The 18,196-nt window shown below is 38.1% G+C and overlaps 1 long non-coding RNA gene across 2 annotated transcripts in view; it reads left to right on the forward strand.

Annotated features, from left to right (window-relative positions):
* LOC144309077 (uncharacterized) overlaps positions 1 to 18,196 on the forward strand; it is a 152,367-nt gene that overhangs the window by 116,515 nt on the left and 17,656 nt on the right. The gene's annotated exons all lie outside the window — the stretch shown is intronic.

The following is an 18,196-nucleotide window of genomic DNA, read 5'->3' on the forward strand; positions in this document are numbered from 1 at the left end:
AATTGAAATATATTAACAAAAATTTCCTGTTTAATTACTTCAGTATTTAATGCTAAGCATAGAGCTTCAATTATAGAAAACAGAAAAAAAATAAGAATTAACGTTGAATTCATTTGTATTCCTCCAGTTTCTTAAATATAATACTTATTGATTACTTTTAGAATATTAATAGTACTACTATCAACTAAAAATAGCATTCAGAGAAAGTAAAACTGGTTTCCATTTTTTCTTTATAAGGATCTTAAAACTATTTACTCTGGGGATGTCTGAGTGGCTCAGCGGTTGAGCATCTGCCTTTGGATCAGGGCGTGATCCTGGAGTCCCGGGAACTAGTCCCACATCGGGCTCCCTTCATGGAGCCTACTCTCCGTCTGCCTCAGTCTCTGCCTCTGTCTCTGTGTCACTCATGAATAAATACATAAAATCTTAAGAAAAGTATTCACTATATCCTAACAAGTAAAAACCTGAACAAACTGAAAAATCAACAGCTTTTCTTAGGTCTGTCAGAAAAGTGAAGTTATAGGGCAAACTACTGCCCCCAAATTGTAGACAGACAAGTAAATAAAGGGAATCACAACTTATCTGAACAGAGATCCACAAGCAAAAATACCTGCAGGAACCAGTACCAAGATAAGAAGACCTAAATTAAAATTGATAAATTGCTGTAGGCTCAGTGTGGATGATCCTAAGAGATAAAAACCTTTCCACTACATTAATGAAGGCTATTAATCCAATACATCGTGTTTCCCTTTAAAAGAAAAAAAAAATGGACACCTGGTTGGCTCTGTGGTTGAGTGTCTGCCTTTGGCTCAGGGTGTGATCCCGGGATCCAGGACCAAGTTCCACATTAGGCTCCTTGTGGGGAGTCTGCTTCTCCCTCTGCCTGTGTCTCTGCCTCTCTCTCTATGTCTCTCATGAATAAATAAATCAAATCTTTTTAAGAAAAGGGAAAAAAGCAACGTATATTGAATTATAAAAAACAAAGACTGAAGTGACTGAAAAAGCACCAGAACCAGAATCAAATATAACAGAAATGTAAGAATTGTCAGACCAGGATTTTTAAAAATATATATGATTAACAGGTTTAAGAGCTGAATGAATGAATGAATGAATAAATACATAAAGAAATAAATAATGAGACAAATAAAAATTGAGAAAATATGTTGTGATATACATGCATTGCAGGAAAAATTAAAAGAAGGTCTTCAGAGAAGTAAAATGATATGTTAGAAACTTGAATCTAGATTAAAAAAAAACAGAAAAATCATTGGGCAGTGAATAATTGAAATACAATATTTTTCTTAATCTAACAGGAAACAGTTTATCCAAAATAATGACAGCAACAATGTATTCAATTATATCAAGTATATATAAATGATAACAGCAGTAAAAGGAACAGTAAAGAAGAATTAAGAATATTTTGCTGCTATAAAGTACTTGCACTACCTGTAAAGTGCTATAGTGTTATTTGAAAGTGGACATGGATTAGTTGTAAATATACATTGTAAATTTTAAGAGAAATTACTAAAAAATAAAATTAGTATGGCTCAAAAGCCAAGAAAGGAGAAAAAACAAAATCATAGGAAATGCCCAATTAAAACCACAAAAGTGTGGATGACAAAAAGAGGGACAAGAAAAAGGGCATCAAGTAGAAAACAGTGACACATATGGTAGATACTAGTCTAAATATATCAATAATAAAAGATCTAAATACATCAATTAAAGCACCAAAGATGTCAGAGTGGATCATAAGGCAAGACCTAACTATAAACTGGCTGCAAAAAAAAAATTAAATATAAAGACATATACATGTTTCTAAATGAATAAAATGAAGGATAAAGATAATATGATCATTTCAGTAGATGCAGAAAAAGCATTAAACAAAATTAAACATCTTTTCATGATTAAAACTCTTAACAAAATGAGTTTAGAGAGAACATACTTCAACATAATAGGGACCACGGGGGCCTGGGTGCCTCAATGAGTTAAGCATCTGACTTTTGGTTTCAGGTCAGGTCATGATCTCTTGGGTCATGAAATCAAGCTCAATGCAATGTCAGGCTCTGCACACATTGGGGATTCTGCTTGAAAAGTCTTTCCCTCTCCCCTTTCCAAAATTCATGCTTGTTTTCTCTCTCTGTCTCTCATAAATAAATAAAACTTTTTAAAAATAATAAAGGCCAGGTAAACATAATAAAGGCCATATATATGAAAAACCCATAACTAAGAACATAGTGATGAGAAACTGAGAACTTCTCCTCTATGGTTAGGAATAAGAAAGGGATGTCCACTCTCGCCACTTTTATTCAATATAGCATGGCAAGTCCTACCAGAGCAATAAGAAAAGATGCAGAGAAAGCATTTGACAAAATACAGCATCCATTCCTGATTAAAACTCTTCAAAGTGTAGGGATAGCAGGAACATATCTCAATATTATAAAAGTCATCTATGAAAAACCCACATCAAATACCATTCTCAATGGGGAAAAACTGAGAGCCCTTCCCCAAAGATCAGGAATGTGACTGGGATGCTTACTCTCACCACTTTTGTTTCTCTAGCCTCAGCAATCATACAGCAAAAAGAAATTAAAAAAATAAACAATCATATTGGCAAAGAAGAAGTCAAACTCCATCTTTATAGATGGCATAATATTATATATAGAGAACCTAAAGGACTCCATCCTAAAATTGCTAGAATTCATACAGCAATTCACCAGTGTGGCAGGATACAAAATCAATGCACAGAAATAATTTGCATTTTATACACTAACAATGAGGCAGAAGAAAGATAAATCAAGGAATCTATGCCATTTGCAATTGCACCCAAAATCATAAAATACCTAGGAATAAATCTAACCAAATATGTAAAGGATCTGTACTCTAAAAACTGTAGAATATATATTAAATAAATTGAAGAAGACACAAAGAAATGGGAAAAAATCATGCTCATGGATTGGAAGAACAAATATTGTAAAAATGTCTATGTTACCCAAAGCAACCTACACATTCAATGAATCCTTAACAAAACACCATCAGCACTTTCCATAGAGCTGGAACAAGCAATCCTAAAATTTCTATGGAATCAGAAAGGAACCCAAATAGCCAGAGTAACACTGAAAAATAAAACCAGAGATGGTGGCATCACAATTCTGGATTTCAAGCTGTATTACAAGGCTCTAATCATCAAGATAGCATGATACTGGCACACAAACAGACACATAGATCAATGGAACAAAATAGAGAACCCAGAAATGGGCTCTCAATTCTATGGCCAACTAATCTTTGACAAACCTGGAAAGAATAAGCAATCCAAAAAAAAAAAAAAGTCTCTTCAACAAATGGTGTTGGGATAATGGGACAGCCACATGCAGAAGAATGAAAGGGAACAGTCTAGTCTTCTTACAACATACACAAAAATAAACTCAAAATGGATGAAAGATCTAAATAGGAATACATCAAAATCCTAGAGAACACAGCACATTTTTTGACCTTGGCCACAGCAACTTCTTGCTAGACACATCTCTAAAGGCAAGAGAAACTAAAGGCCAAGTCAACTATTAGAACCTGATCAAGATAAAAAGTTTTTCTATGGCAAAGGAAACAGTCAACAAAACTAGAAGGTAACTTATGGAATGGGAGAAGATATTTATAGAAGTTATATCAGATAAATGTCTAATATCCAAAACCTCTAAAGAATTTATCAAATTCAACCCCAAAAGCAAAAAGTCCAGTCAAGAAATGGGCAGAAGACATAAACAGAAATTTCTCCAAAGAATACATACAAATGGTACAGAAGGCCAACAGACACATGAAAAAGTACTCAAAATCACTGAGTATCAGGGAAATACAAATCCAAACCACAATGAGATACCACCTCACAGCATTCAGAATGGCTAAAATTAACAACTCAGGAAACAACAGATGTTGGTGAGGATGCAGAGAAGGGGGAATCCTCTTACACTGTTGGTGTGAATGCAAACTGATGCAGCCACTCTGAACCAGTGTGGAGGTTCTTCAAAAAGTCAAAACTAGAGCTAACTTAAGGCACAGTAATTGCATTACCAGACAATTATCCAAAGGATACAAACATAGTGATTTGAAGGGGCACATACACCCCAATGTTTATAGCAGCAATGAAAACATTAGCCAAAATATGGAGAGACCCCAGATGTCCATCAAGAGATAATTGGATAAAGATGTGGTATTTATATGCAATGGAATATTATTCAGTCATCAAAAATAATGAAATATTGCCATTTGTGACTATGCGGATAGAACTAGAGGGTATTATGCTAAGTGCAGTAAGTCAGAAAGAGAAGACAAATACCATACAATTTCACTTATATGTGGAACTTAATAAAACAGATGAACATAGAGGAAGGGAAGGAAAATAAAATAAGATGAAAATTGAGAAGGAGGCAAACCATGAGAGACACGGAACTCTAGAAAACAAACTGAGGGTTCCTGGAAGGGAGGTAGGTGGGGGGAGGGATAGTTGGGTGATGGGGATTAAGGCAGATATTGTATCTAATGGGCACTGAGTGTTATATGCAACTAATAAATCACTAAATTCTATCTCTGAAACTAATTTTTAAAAAGATGGAGGTAGCACAATCTCAGATTTCAAAATATACTACAAAGCTATAATAATGAAAACAGGATAGTATTGTCACAAAAAAAGATTAATGGAACAGAATGAAAAGCCCAGAAATAAACCAATGCTTATATGGCCAATTAATCTATGGCAAAGCAGGCAAGGATATACAATGGGGGAAAGACAGTCTCTTCAGTAAATCATTCTGGGAAAACTAGAATTTTACAGGGAAATAAATGAAACTAGACCACATTCTTACACCATACACAAAAATAGATCCAAAATGGATTAAAGACCTAAATGTGAGGCCTGAAACCATAAAACTCCTAGAAGAAAACATAGGCAATACTTTATTTTATAATGGCTTACAAATATTTTTCTGGATGTCTCCTTAATCCAGCAAAACAAAGCAGAAATAAACTATTCTACAACAAAACTTACCATCAACAAAACAAAGAGTCAACCTACTGAATGGATAAAGAAGATGTGGTTTATGTATACAATGGAATATTACTCAGCTATTAGAAATGACAAATACCCACCATTTGCTTCAACGTGGATGGAACTGGAGGGTATTATGCTGAGTGAAGTAAGTTAGTCGGAGAAGGACAAACATTATATGTTCTCATTCATTTGGGGAATATAAATAATAGTGAAAGGGAAAATAAGGGAAGGGAGAAGAAATGTGTGGGAAATATCAGAAAGGGAGACAGAACGTAAAGACTGCTAACTCTGGGAAACGAACTAGGGGTGGTAGAAGGGGAGGAGGGCGGGGGGTGGGAGTGAATGGGTGACGGGCACTGGGTATTATTCTGTACGTTAGTAAACTGAACACCAATAAAAAAAAAAAAGGAAGAAGATATTCACAGATGATATATCTGGTAAGGGGTTAATATTCAAAGTAGATAAAGAACTTATAAAACTCAACACCAAAATTATTATGATGATGATGATTAAAAAATGGCAGAGAACCTGAATAGACATTTTTTTCTAAAAGAGATATAGAGATTGTTAACAGGCACATAAGAAGATGATCAACATCAGTAATCATCAGGGAAATGTAAATCAAAACCACAAAAAAATACATTACCTTACAGCTAGCTGTCAGAATGGCTAGAATAAAAAAGACAGGAAATATTAAGTGTTAGAGAGGATGTGGATAAAAGGGAACATTCATGCACTGTTGGTGGAAATGTATACCAGTGAAGTTACTGTAGAAAACAGCTCTGAGGCTTCTAAAATATATATAATAACTATATATATATATATATATATTATATTATGATCCAGTAATTCCACTACTGGGTGTTTATGGAAAAAATTAGAGGAGGTAACAAAACACAAACTTTTAACTTTGGGAAAAGAACAAAGGGTAGTGGAAGGGGAGGAGGGCAGGGGTATGGGGTAACTGGGTTATGGGCACTAAGGAGGGCACTTGATGGGATGAGCACTGGGTGTTATACTATATGTTGGCAAATGGAACTTCAATTAAAAAAATAAAAGTAAAAAAAAAAGAAAACAAAAACACTAATTCAAAACATATATACTCTCTGTGACTGGGTGATGGGCACTGAGGTGGGCACTTGACAGGATGAGCACTGGGTGTTATTCTATATGTTGGCAAATTGACCACCAATAAAAAATAAATTTATAAAAATAAAAAAGATATATATTCTCCTATGTTTATTGCATCGTTTTTTAGAATAGCCAAGATATGGAAACAACCCATGTGTCCATCAATAGATGAATGGATAAAGAAGACATGATACACACACACACACACACACACACACACACACACACACTGGAATTTTACTAAGCTATATAAAAGAATGAGATGTTGCCACTTGCAACAACATGAATCAACCTAGAGTGTATTATGCTAATAAAGCAGATAGTGAATGACAAATGCCATATGATTTCACTTATATGTGGAATGTAAAAAAAACATGAAAAGATGAACAACCAACCAAAGAGCAGAAACAGACCCACCCATAAATACAGAAATTGAACTGTTGGCTCCCAAAGGAAAGGGAGCGTGAGCAAGATGGGTAGAGAAGAATGAGAGATACATACAGGCTTCCAGGTATGGAATTAAGAAGTCATGGGGATAAAAAGTACAGTATAGGGAATATAGTCAATGTTATTGTAATAGCATTGTATAGTGGCAGAGTGTAGTATACTTGTGATAAGCATTTTATAACATAAAGACTTTTCAAATAAGTGCTCATGTAAAAAAAAAACATGAATAAATGAACAAACAACCAAAGAGCAGAAACAGACCCACCCATAAATACAGAAAATGAACTGTTAAGGAGGCAGGGCAAGATGGGGAAAGAGTAGGGTCCCCAAGTCACCTGTCCACAACAAATTACCTAAATAACCTTCAAATCATCCTGAAAACGTATGAATTTGGCTTGAGAGTTGTAGCTGGAATGCTACAGTGAGAAGAGTTCACGATTCTATCAAGGTAGGAAGACGGAGTGGGGGAGAAATAAAGAAACAAAAGGCATCCAAGGGGGAGGGACCCCACGAGGAGCCAGAATAAGGCCAGAGCGAGTGCCCCCAGGACAGAAAAGCCCCGACCCAGAGAAGCAGAAGCTGCACCAATCTTCCCGGATGGAAAGGCGCTCACAGGAAGTTGGAGCAGGATCCCAGGAGGGGCGGGGATGCCCTCAGGCTCCCTGGGACACTAACAGAGCACCTGCGCCCCAGGGAGAGTGCACCACACCCCGCGGCTGAGCTCGCTAAAGGACTGCAGCACGGCGCACGGCCGGACCCGGAGCAGCTCGGGGGCGGCTTAGGGAGAGGCTCCATGCAGAGGGAGCTGCGCAGCTGGGAGGGCTATTCCAACAGCACAAGCCTGGGAGCAAAGGGCACCAGGGACACAGCCCAAGATCCGACGCTCCTCCAGGGACAGGCAGAAGACAGGAGGGCACAAGACAACAAGGACGCTCCAGCCTCCAGATGGCCCTGAGCTGAGAAGATCAGCGGTCCCGCCAACTGAGCTTCCAGGCCCCTGCAGATTGAGAGCTCCATAGTTACTGCAGGAGATGACTCTAGGGCTAGAGAGCTGGCCCCTGCTACTGATGTTGTTCCTCCTGGGGCCTCACAGGATAAATAACCCCCACCAAGATTCACAGTAGCCTCACAGGATAAACAGGTTAAACAACTTGCACTGAGCTCTGCACCAGGCAGGGGACTGAGCAGCTCCCCCAAGTGCTAACACCTGAGAATCAGCACAGCAGGACCCTCCCCAGAAGACCAGCTAGACGGATAGGGGAACAACAAATTATTGACCAAGGAGCACTGGAAAGTTCCAGGGGAAGTTGAGGGATTTACAGTATAGAGAATCAGAGGATACGCCCCCTGGTTGTTTGTTTTTTGTTTTCTTTTTGCTTCCCCCCCCCCCACACTTTTTTTTTCTTTCCTTCTCTTCTCTTTTTTTTTCCTTCTTTTTTTTCTTTATCCTTTCTTCTTTCTCTTCTCTCTTTTTCTCCATTTCCCAATACAAATTGTTTTTGGCCACTCTGCACTGAGCAAAATGACTAGAAGGAAAAACTCATCCCAACAGACAGAATCAGAAACAGTCCTCTCTCCCACAGAGTTACAAAATTTGGATTACAATTCAATGTCAGAAAGCCAATTCAGAAGCACTATTATAAAGATACTGGTGGCTCTAGAAAAAAGCATAAAGGACTCAAGAGACTTCATGACTGCAGAATTTAGATCTACTCAGGCAGAAATTAAAAATCAATTGAATGAGATGCAATCCAAACTAGAAGTCCTAATGACAAGGGTTAACGAGGTGGAAGAACGAGTGAGTGACATAGAAGACAAGTTGATGGCAAAGAGGGAAACTGAGGAAAAAAGAGACAAACAAAAGACCATGAGGATACATTAAGGGAAATAAATGACAGCCTGAGGAAGAAAAACCTACGTTTAATTGGGGTTCCTGAGGGCGCCGAAAGGGCCAGAGGTCCAGAATATGTATTTGATCAAATCATAGCTGAAAACCTTCCTAGTCTGGGAAGGGAAGCAGGCATTCAGATCCAGGAAATAGAGAGATCCCCCCTAAAATCGCTCAACACATCGACATTTAATAGTGAAGCTTGCAAATTCCAAAGACAAAGAGAATATACTTAAAGCAGCAGGAGACAAGAAATCTCTAAATTTATGGGGAGAAATATTAGATTAACATCAGACCTCTCCACAGAGACCTGGCAGGCCAGAAAGGGCTGGCAGGATATACTCGGGTCCTAAATGAGAAGAAACTGCAGCCAAGAATACTTTATCCAGCAAGGCTCTCACTCAGAATAGAAGGAGAGATAAAGAGCTTCCAAGATAGACAGGGACTGAAAGAATATATGACCACCACACCAAACCAGCTCTGCAAGAAATTTTAAGGGGAAATATGTAAAAGAAAGAGGAAGTCCAATGGAACAATCCACAAAAACAGGGACTGAATAGGTATCAAGATGACACAAAACTCATATCTTTCAATACTAATTCTGAAAGTGAATGGGCTTCATGACCCCATTAAAGGCGCAGGGCTTCAGACAAGATAAAAAAGCAGGACCCATCTATTTGCTGTCTACAGGAGACTTATTTTAGACAGAAGGACACCTCCAGCCTGAAAATGAAAGGTTGGAGAACCATATACCATTCAAATGGTCCTCAAAAGAAAGCAGGGGTAGCCATCCTTATATCAGTTAAACTATGGTTTATCCCAAGGACTGTAGTGAGAGATGAAGAGGGACACTATATCATACTTAAAGGATCTATCCAACAAGAGGACTTAACAATCATCAATATATATGCACCGAATGTGGCAGCTGCCAAACATATCAATCAATTAATAACTATTAATAACCAAAGTTAAGACACAATTAGATAATAATATACTTATACTTGGTGACTTCACTCTAGCACTCTCTACAATCGATAGGTTTTTTAAGCACAACATCTCCAAAGAAACAAGACCTTTAAATGATACACTGGACCAGATGGATTTCACAGACATCAACAGAATTTTACATCCAAGCTCAACTCAATACATATTCTTCTCAAGGGCACATGGAACTTTCTTCAGAATAGACCACATACTTGGTCACAAATCAGGTCTTAACCGATACCAAAGATTGGAATCATCCCCTGCATATTTTCCAACCATAATGCTTTGAAATTAGAACTAAATCACAACAAGAAGTTTGGAAGGACTTAAAACACATGCAGGTTAAGGAACATCCTGCTAAAAGGTGAAAGGGTCAACAAGGAAATTAGAGAAGAATTAAAGACTCATGGAAACTAATAAGAATGAAGATTCAACCTTTCAGAATTTTTGGGATACAGCAAAGCAGTCCTGAGGGGGAAATACATCCTAATACAAGCATCCATCCAAACACTGGAAAGAACTCAAATACAAAAGCTAACCTTACACCTAAAGGAACTAGAGAAAAAACAGCAAGTAGATCCTACACGCAGCAGAAGAAGAGAGTCAATAAAGATTCAAGCAGAACTCAGTGAAATAGAGACCAGAAGAAATGTGGAACAGATCAACAAAACCAGGAGTTGGTTCTTTGAAAGAATTAATAACATAGATAAACCATTAGCCAGCATTAATAAAAAGAAGAGAGAGAAGACTCAAATTAATAAAATCATGAATGAGAAAAGAGAGATCGCTACCAACATCAAGGAAATATAAACCATTTTAAAAACATATTATGAGCAGCTATATGCTAATAAATTAGGCAATCTAGAAGAAATGGACTCATTTCTGGAAAACCACAAACTACCAAAACTTGAACTGGAAGAAATATAAAACCTGAACAGGCCAATAACCAGGGAGGAAATTGAAGCAGTCATCCAAAACCTCCCAAGACACAAAAGTCCAGGGCCAGATGGCTTCCCTGGGGAGTTCTATCAAAAGTTTAAAGAAAAAACCATACCTATTCTACTAAAGTTGCTCGGAAAGACAAAAAGAGATGGAATACTTCCAAACTCGTTCTATGAGGCCAGCATCACCTTAATTCCAAAACCAGACAAAGACCCCCACCAAAAAGGAGAATTACAGACCAATATCCCTGATGAACATGGATGCAAAAATTCTCAACAAGATACTAGCCAATAGGATACAACAGTACTTTAAGAAGATTATTCACCATGACCAAGTAGGATTTATTCCCGGGATGCAAGGCTGGTTCACCACTCGTAAAACAATCAATGTGATTGATCATATCAGCAAGAGAAAAAACAAGAAACATAGGATCCTCTCAATAGATGCAGAGAAAGCATTTGACAAAGTACAGCATACAACCCAGATCAAAACTGTTGAGAGTGTAGGGATAGAGGGAACATTCCGCAACATCTTAAAAGCCATCTACAAAAAGCCCACAGCAAGTATCATTTTCAATGGGGAAGCACTGGGAGCCATTCTTCTAAGTTCAGGAACAAGACAGGGATGTCCACACTCACCACTGCTATTCAACATAATACTGGAAGTCCTAGCCTCAGCAATCAGACAACAAAAAGAAATAAAAGGCGTTTAAATTAGCAAAGAAGAAGTCAAACTCTCCCTCTTTGCAGATGACATGATACTGTACATGGAAAACCCCAAAACTCCACCCCAAGATTGCTAGAACTCATACAGCAATTCGGCAGTGTGGCAGGACACAAAATCAATGCCCAGAAATCAGTGGCATTTCTATACACTAACAATGAGCCTGAAAAAAATAGAAATGAAGGAGTCAATCCCATTTATATTTGGACCCAAAAGCATATGATACCTAGGAATAAACCTAACCAAAGAGGTAAATGATGTATCCCATAAAAACTACAGAACACTTCTGAAAGAAATTGAGGAAGACACAAAGAGATGGAAAAATATTCCATGCTCATGGGTTGGCAGAATTAATATTGTGAAAATGTCAATGTTACCCAGGGCAATTTACATGTTTAATGCAATCCCTATCACAATACCATGGACTTTCCTCAGAGAGTTGGAACAAATCATCTGAAGATTTTTTTGGAATCAGAAAAGATCTTGAATAGCCAGGTGAATTTTAAAAAAGAAAACCATATCTGGGGGCATCACAATGCCAGATTTCAGGTTGTACTACAAAGCTGTGGTCATCAAGACAGTGTGGTACTGGCACAAAAACAGACACATAGATGAATGGAACAGAATAGAGAACCCAGAAGTGGACCCTCAACTTTATGGTCAACTAACATTCGACAAAGGAGGAAAGACTATCCACTGGAATAAAGACAGTCTCTTCAATAAATGGTGCTGGGAATATTGTACATCCACATACAAAAGAATGAAACTAGACCGCTCTCTTGCACCATACACAAAAATAAACTCAAAATGGATGAAAGATCTACATGTGAGACAAGATTCCATCAAAATTCTAGAGGAGAACACAGGCAACACCTTTTTTGAACTTGGCCATGGTAACTTCTTGCAAAATACATCCATGAAGGCAAGAGAAACAAAAGCAAAAATGAACTATTAGGACTTCATCAAGATAAGAAGCTTTTGCACAGCAAAGGAAACAGTCAAAGACTGTTGTCAAAGACAACCTACAGAATGGGAGAAGATATATGCAAATGACCTTTCAGATAACGGCCTAGTATCCAAGATCTATAAAGAACTTATTAAACTCAACAGCAAAGAAACAAACAATCCAATCGTGAAATGGGCAAAAGGCATGAACATAAATCTCACAGAGGAAGACATAGACTTGGCCAACAAGCACATGAGAAAATGCTTCGTATCACTTGCCATCAGGGAAATACAAATCAAAACCACAATGAGATACCACCTCACACCAGTGAGAATGGGAAAAATTAACAAGGCAGGAAACTACAAATGTTGGAGAGGATGTGGAAAAAGGGGAACCCTCTTGCACTGTTGGTGGGAATGTGAACTGGTGCAGCCACTCTGGAAAACTGTGTGGAGGTTCCTCAAAGAGTTAAAAATAGATCTGCCCTACGACCCAGCAATTGCACAGCTGGGGATTTACCCCAAAGATACAGATGCAATGAAACACCAGGACACCTGCACCCCGATGTTTGTAGCAACAATGTCCACAATAGCCAAACTGTGGAAGGAGCCTCGGTGTCCATCTAAAGGTGAATGGATAGGGAAGATGTGGTCTATGTATACAATGGAATATTACTCAGCCATTAGAAATGACAAATACCCACCATTTGCTTCAACGTGGATAGAACTGGAGGGTATTATGCTGAGTGAAGTAAGTCAATCGGAGAAGGACAAACATTGTATGTTCTCATTCATTTGGGGAATATAAATAATAGTGAAAGGGAATATAAGGGAAGGGAGAAGAAATGTGTGGGAAATATCAGAAAGGGAGACAAAACATAAAGACTCCTAACTCTGGGAAACGAACTAGGGGTGGTGGAAGGGGAGGAGGGTGGGGGGTGGGGGTGAATGGGTGAGGGGCATTGAGGGGGGCACTTGACGGGATGAGCACTGGGTGTTATTCTGTATGTTGGTAAATTTTTTTTGTATGTTGGTAAATTGAACACCAATAAAAAATTAATTTATTAAAAAAAAGAAAGATGAATGGGTAAAGAAGATGTGGTCTATGTATACAATGGAATATTACTCAGCCATTAGAAATGACAAATACCCACCATTTGCTTCGACGTGGATGGAACTGTAGGGTATTATGCTGAGTGAAATAAGTCAATTGGAAAAGGACAAACATTATATGGTCTCATTAATTTGGGGAATATAGAAAATAGTGAAAAGGAATAAGGGAAGGGAGAAGAAATGTGTGGGAAATATCAGAAAGGGAGACAGAACATGAAAGACTCCTAACTCTGGGAAACGAACTAAGGGTGGTGGAAGGGGAGGTGGGCGGGGGGTGGTGGTGACTGGGTGGCGGGCACTGAGGTGGGCACTTGACGGGATGAGCACTGGGTGTTATTCTATATGTTGACAAATTGAACACCAAAAAAATAAATTTATTAAAAAATAATAAAATGACATTAAAAACATATCCTGTCTTTATTTTACTCAGGTCCAATAGAGGAAAAATCTAATCTGATAGTAACATTAAGATTACTATCACGAGCATAAGAAATTACAGCTAAATGCTCAGCCTCCTTAACAGTACAGTGTACTTTGCAGAATTCTAGATATGATCCTTTTTTATCTATTTTTAAGTGAATTAGGCACTCTGTTGACGTTAGCAGAAATTGAAAATTCACTGTGCCGTTCCAGATATCATGAATTCTGCCATGTAAATTTTTCAAAGGTATCTTAAAACCTTAATCTGAATAGATCTTTTCTGACACTGATGCTACCTTTCTAACAATAAGCATCTGTTTTTTAAAACTGATGACTAGACAATCGGAGAAGGACAAACATTATATGGTCTCATTCATTTGGGGAATATAAAAAACAGTGAAAGGGAATAAAGGGGAAAGGAGAAAAATGAGTGGGAAATACCAGAAAGGGAGACAGAACATGAGAGACTCCTAACTATGGGAAATGAACAAGGGGTGGTGGAAGAGGAGGTGGGTGGTGGGTGGGGGTAACTGGGTGATGGGCACTGAGGGGGGCACTTGATGGGATGAGCACTGGGTGTTATTCTATATGTTGGCAAATTGAACACCAATAAAAAAATAAAAATGAATAAAAATAAAAACTGATGACTAGACAAAGATATATTGCCAGTTATTCAAGGCCTCTGTGAGTTTAAGGAAAATATATGCTAATAATTTAAGCTAAAGCATAGAGGTTAAAATGTGCTACATACATTCAAATTTTTTAATGTTACCCTTATCTAATTGCTTTTAATTTGAACATAAATATAAACTATTGGCTTCCATATTACTATGGGAAACTCAGATTACTTCATTAGGAAATAAAAAAAGTGAAGCAATGTTCTCTGAGTGCTAGGCATCTGATTTTCCTTTATTCTATAAAGATATTCTCTGACATTTTTTTTTTGAGAATGAGAGAGAGAGCACAAGTATGGGGGGAGGGGAAGAAGGATGAGTTAAGAAAATCTTAAGCAGGCTCCACACCCAGCACAGACCACAACATGGGGCTCAATCTCACAACCCTAAGATCATGACCTGAGATCATGATCTGAGCAGAAACCAAGAATGGGACTCTTAACCGCCTGAGCCACTCAGGAGCCCCTGATATTTTCTTTTAAAAGGCTTTTCTGGGTGTGCCTGGGTGGCTCAGTTAGTTAAGTGTCCACCTTCAGGTTAGGTCTTGATTCCAAGGTCCTAGAATCTAGCCCCTGCTCAGCAGGGAGCCTACTTCTTCTCCCACTCTTCCTGCTTGTATGCTCTCTCTTTCTCTCTGTCAACTAAATAAATATTTAAAAATAAATTAAAAAATAAAAGGCCTTGCTGTTTTGCCTTACAAATAGGTATTTCATTTACGTGGAATTGATGTTTGGGTATGCTGTATGGTGGCTAATTATTTTTTCACATGTATACTTTTCCAGCAACACTTGTTTAATAAACATAAATGATAAATAAGAAAAGAGGTCTTATATATTATCATCAGTGCAACCTCTGTTCATAAATCAAGTGTCATTCTGTAACTATGTGAAAGTAATAGTCTGAATTTCTGTTCTATTAATCTATTAGGCTCAATACTTAACTCACTGTATTTTTTATACATTTATTTTTTATTGTTGTTCAATTTGCCAACATACAGAATAACACCCAGTGCTCATCCCATCAAGTTCCCCCCTCAGTGCCCGTCAACCAGTCACTCCCACCCACCGACCACTTCCCCTTCTACCACCCCTAGTTCGTTTACCAGAGTTAGGAGTCTCTCATGTTCTGTTTCCCTTTCTGACATTTCTCATTCATTTTTCTCCTTTTCCCATTATTCCCTTTCACTATTTTTATTTTCCTCAAATGAATGAGACCATATAATGTTTGTCCTTCTCCGATTGACTTATTTCACTCAGCATAATACCCTACAGTTCCATCCACGTCGAAGCAAATGGTGGGTATTTGTCGTTTCAAATGGCTGAGTAATATTCCATTGTATACATAAACCACATCTTCTTTATCCATTCATCTTTCGATGGACATTGAGGCTCCTTCCACAGTTTGGCTATTGTGGACATTGCTGCTACAAACACCGGTGTCCCGGTGTTTCATTGCATCTGTATCTTTGGGGTAAATCCCCAGCTGTGCAATTGCTGGGTCGTAGGGCAGATCTATTTTAATTCTGAGGAACCACCACACAGTTTTCCAGAGTGGCTGCACCAGTTCATATTCCCACCAACAGTGCAGGAGGGTTCCCCTTTCTCCACATCCTCTCCAACATTTGTAGTTTCCTGCCTTGTTAATTTTCCCCATTCTCACTGGTGTGAGGTGGTATCTCATTGTGGTTTTGATTTGTATTTCTCTGATTGCAAGTGATACGAAGCATTTTCTCATGTGCTTCTTGGCCATTGCTAGGTCTTCCTCTGTGAAATTTTTCTTCATGTCTTTTGCACATTTCAGGATTGGATTGTTTGTTTCTTTGCTGTTGAGTTTAATGAGTTCTTTATAGATCTTCGATACTAGCCCTTTATCTGATACGTGATTTGCAAATATCTTCTCCCATTCTGTAGGTTGTCTTTGAGTTTTGTTGACTGTTTCTTTTGCTGTGCAAAAACTTAAAGCTTATCTTGATGAAGTCCCAATAGTTCATTTTTGCTTTTGTTTCTCTTGCTTTCAGGGATGTATCTTGCAAGAAGTTACTGTGGCCAAGTTCAAAAAGGGTGTTGCCTGTGATCTCCTCTAGGATTTTGATGGAATATTGTCTCACACTTAGATCTTTCATACATTTTGAGTTTATTTTTGTGTATGGTGCAAGAGAGTGGTCTAGTTTCATTCTTCTGCAGGTGGATGTCCAATTTTCCCAGCACCATTTATTGAAGAGACTGTCTTTTTTCCAGTGGATAGTCTTTCCTCCTTTGTTGAATATTAGTTCACCATAAAGTTGAGGGTCCACTTCTGGATTCTCTATTCTGTTCCATTGATCTATGTGTCTGTTTTTGTGCCAGTACCACACTGTCTTGATGACCACAGCTTTGTACGACAACCTGAAATCTGGCATTGTGATGCCCCCAGATATGGTTTTCTTTTTTAAAATTCACCTGGCTATTCAGGGTCTTTTATGATTCCAAACAAATCTTCAGATAATTTGTTCTAACTCTCTGAAGAAAGTCCATGGTATTTTGATAGGGATTGCATTAAACGTGTAAATTTCCCTGGGTACAATTGACATTTTCACAATATTAATTCTTCCAATCCATGAGCATAGACTATTTTTCCATCTCTTTGTGTCTTCCTCAATTTCTTTCAGAAGTGTTCTATAGTTTTTAGTGTATAGATCCTTTACCTCTTTGGTGAGGTTTATTCCTAGGTATCTTATGCTTCTGGGTGCAATTGTCAATGGGATTGACTCCTTAATTTCTCTTTCTTCAGTCTCATTGTTAGTGTATAGAAATTCCACTGACTTCTGGGCATTGATTTTGTATCCTGCCACACTGCCAAATTGCTGTATGAGTTCTAGCAATCTTGGGGTGGAGTTTTGGGGTTTTCCATGTACAGTATCATGTAATCTGCGAAGAGGGAGAGTTTGACTTCTTTGCCAATTTGAATGCCTTTGTTTTCTTTTTGTTGTCTGATTGCTGAGGCTAGGACTTCCAGTATTATGTTGAATAGCAGTGGTGAGTGTGGACATCCCTGTCTTGTTCCTCAACTTAGATGAATGGCTCCCAGTGCTTCCCCATTGAAAATGATACTTGCTGTGGGCTTTTCATAGATGGCTTTTAATATGTTGAGGAATGTTCCCTCTATCCCTACACTCTGAAGGGTTTTGATCAGGAATGGATGCTGTATTTTGTCAAATGCTTTCTCTGCATCTATTGAAAGGATCCTATGTTTCTTGTTTTTTCTCTTGCTGATATGATCAATCACATTGATTGTTTTACGAGTGGTGAACCAGCCTTGCATCCCGGGAATAAATCCTACTTGGTCATGGTGAATAATCTTCTTAAAGTACTGTTGTATCCTATTGGCTAGTATCTTGTTGAGAATTTTTGCATCCATGTTCATCAGGGATATTGGTCTGTAATTCTCCTTTTTGGTGAGGTCTTTGTCTGGTTTTGGAATTAAGGTGATGCTGGCCTCATAGAACGAGTTTGGAAGTATTCCATCTCTTTTTGTCTTTCCGAGCAGCTTTAGTAGAATAGGTATGGTTTTTTCTTTAAACTTTTGATAGAACTCCCCAGGGAAGCCATCTGGCCCTGGACTTTTGTGTCTTGGGAGGTTTTGGATGACTGCTTCAATTTCCTCCCTGATTATTGGCCTGTTCAGGTTTTATATTTCTTCCAGTTCAAGTTTTGGTAGTTTGTGGTTTTCCAGAAATGAGTCCATTTCTTCTAGATTGCCTAATTTATTGGCATATAGCTGCTCATAATATGTTTTTAAAATGGTTTATATTTCCTTGGTGTTGGTAGTGATCTCTCCTTTCTCATTCACAATTTTATTAATGTGAGTCTTCTCTCTCTTCTTTTAATAAGGCTGGCTAATGGTTTATCTATG

This window comes from Canis aureus, chromosome X (assembly GCF_053574225.1).
Source record: "Canis aureus isolate CA01 chromosome X, VMU_Caureus_v.1.0, whole genome shotgun sequence".
Lineage (NCBI taxonomy): Eukaryota > Metazoa > Chordata > Mammalia > Carnivora > Canidae > Canis > Canis aureus.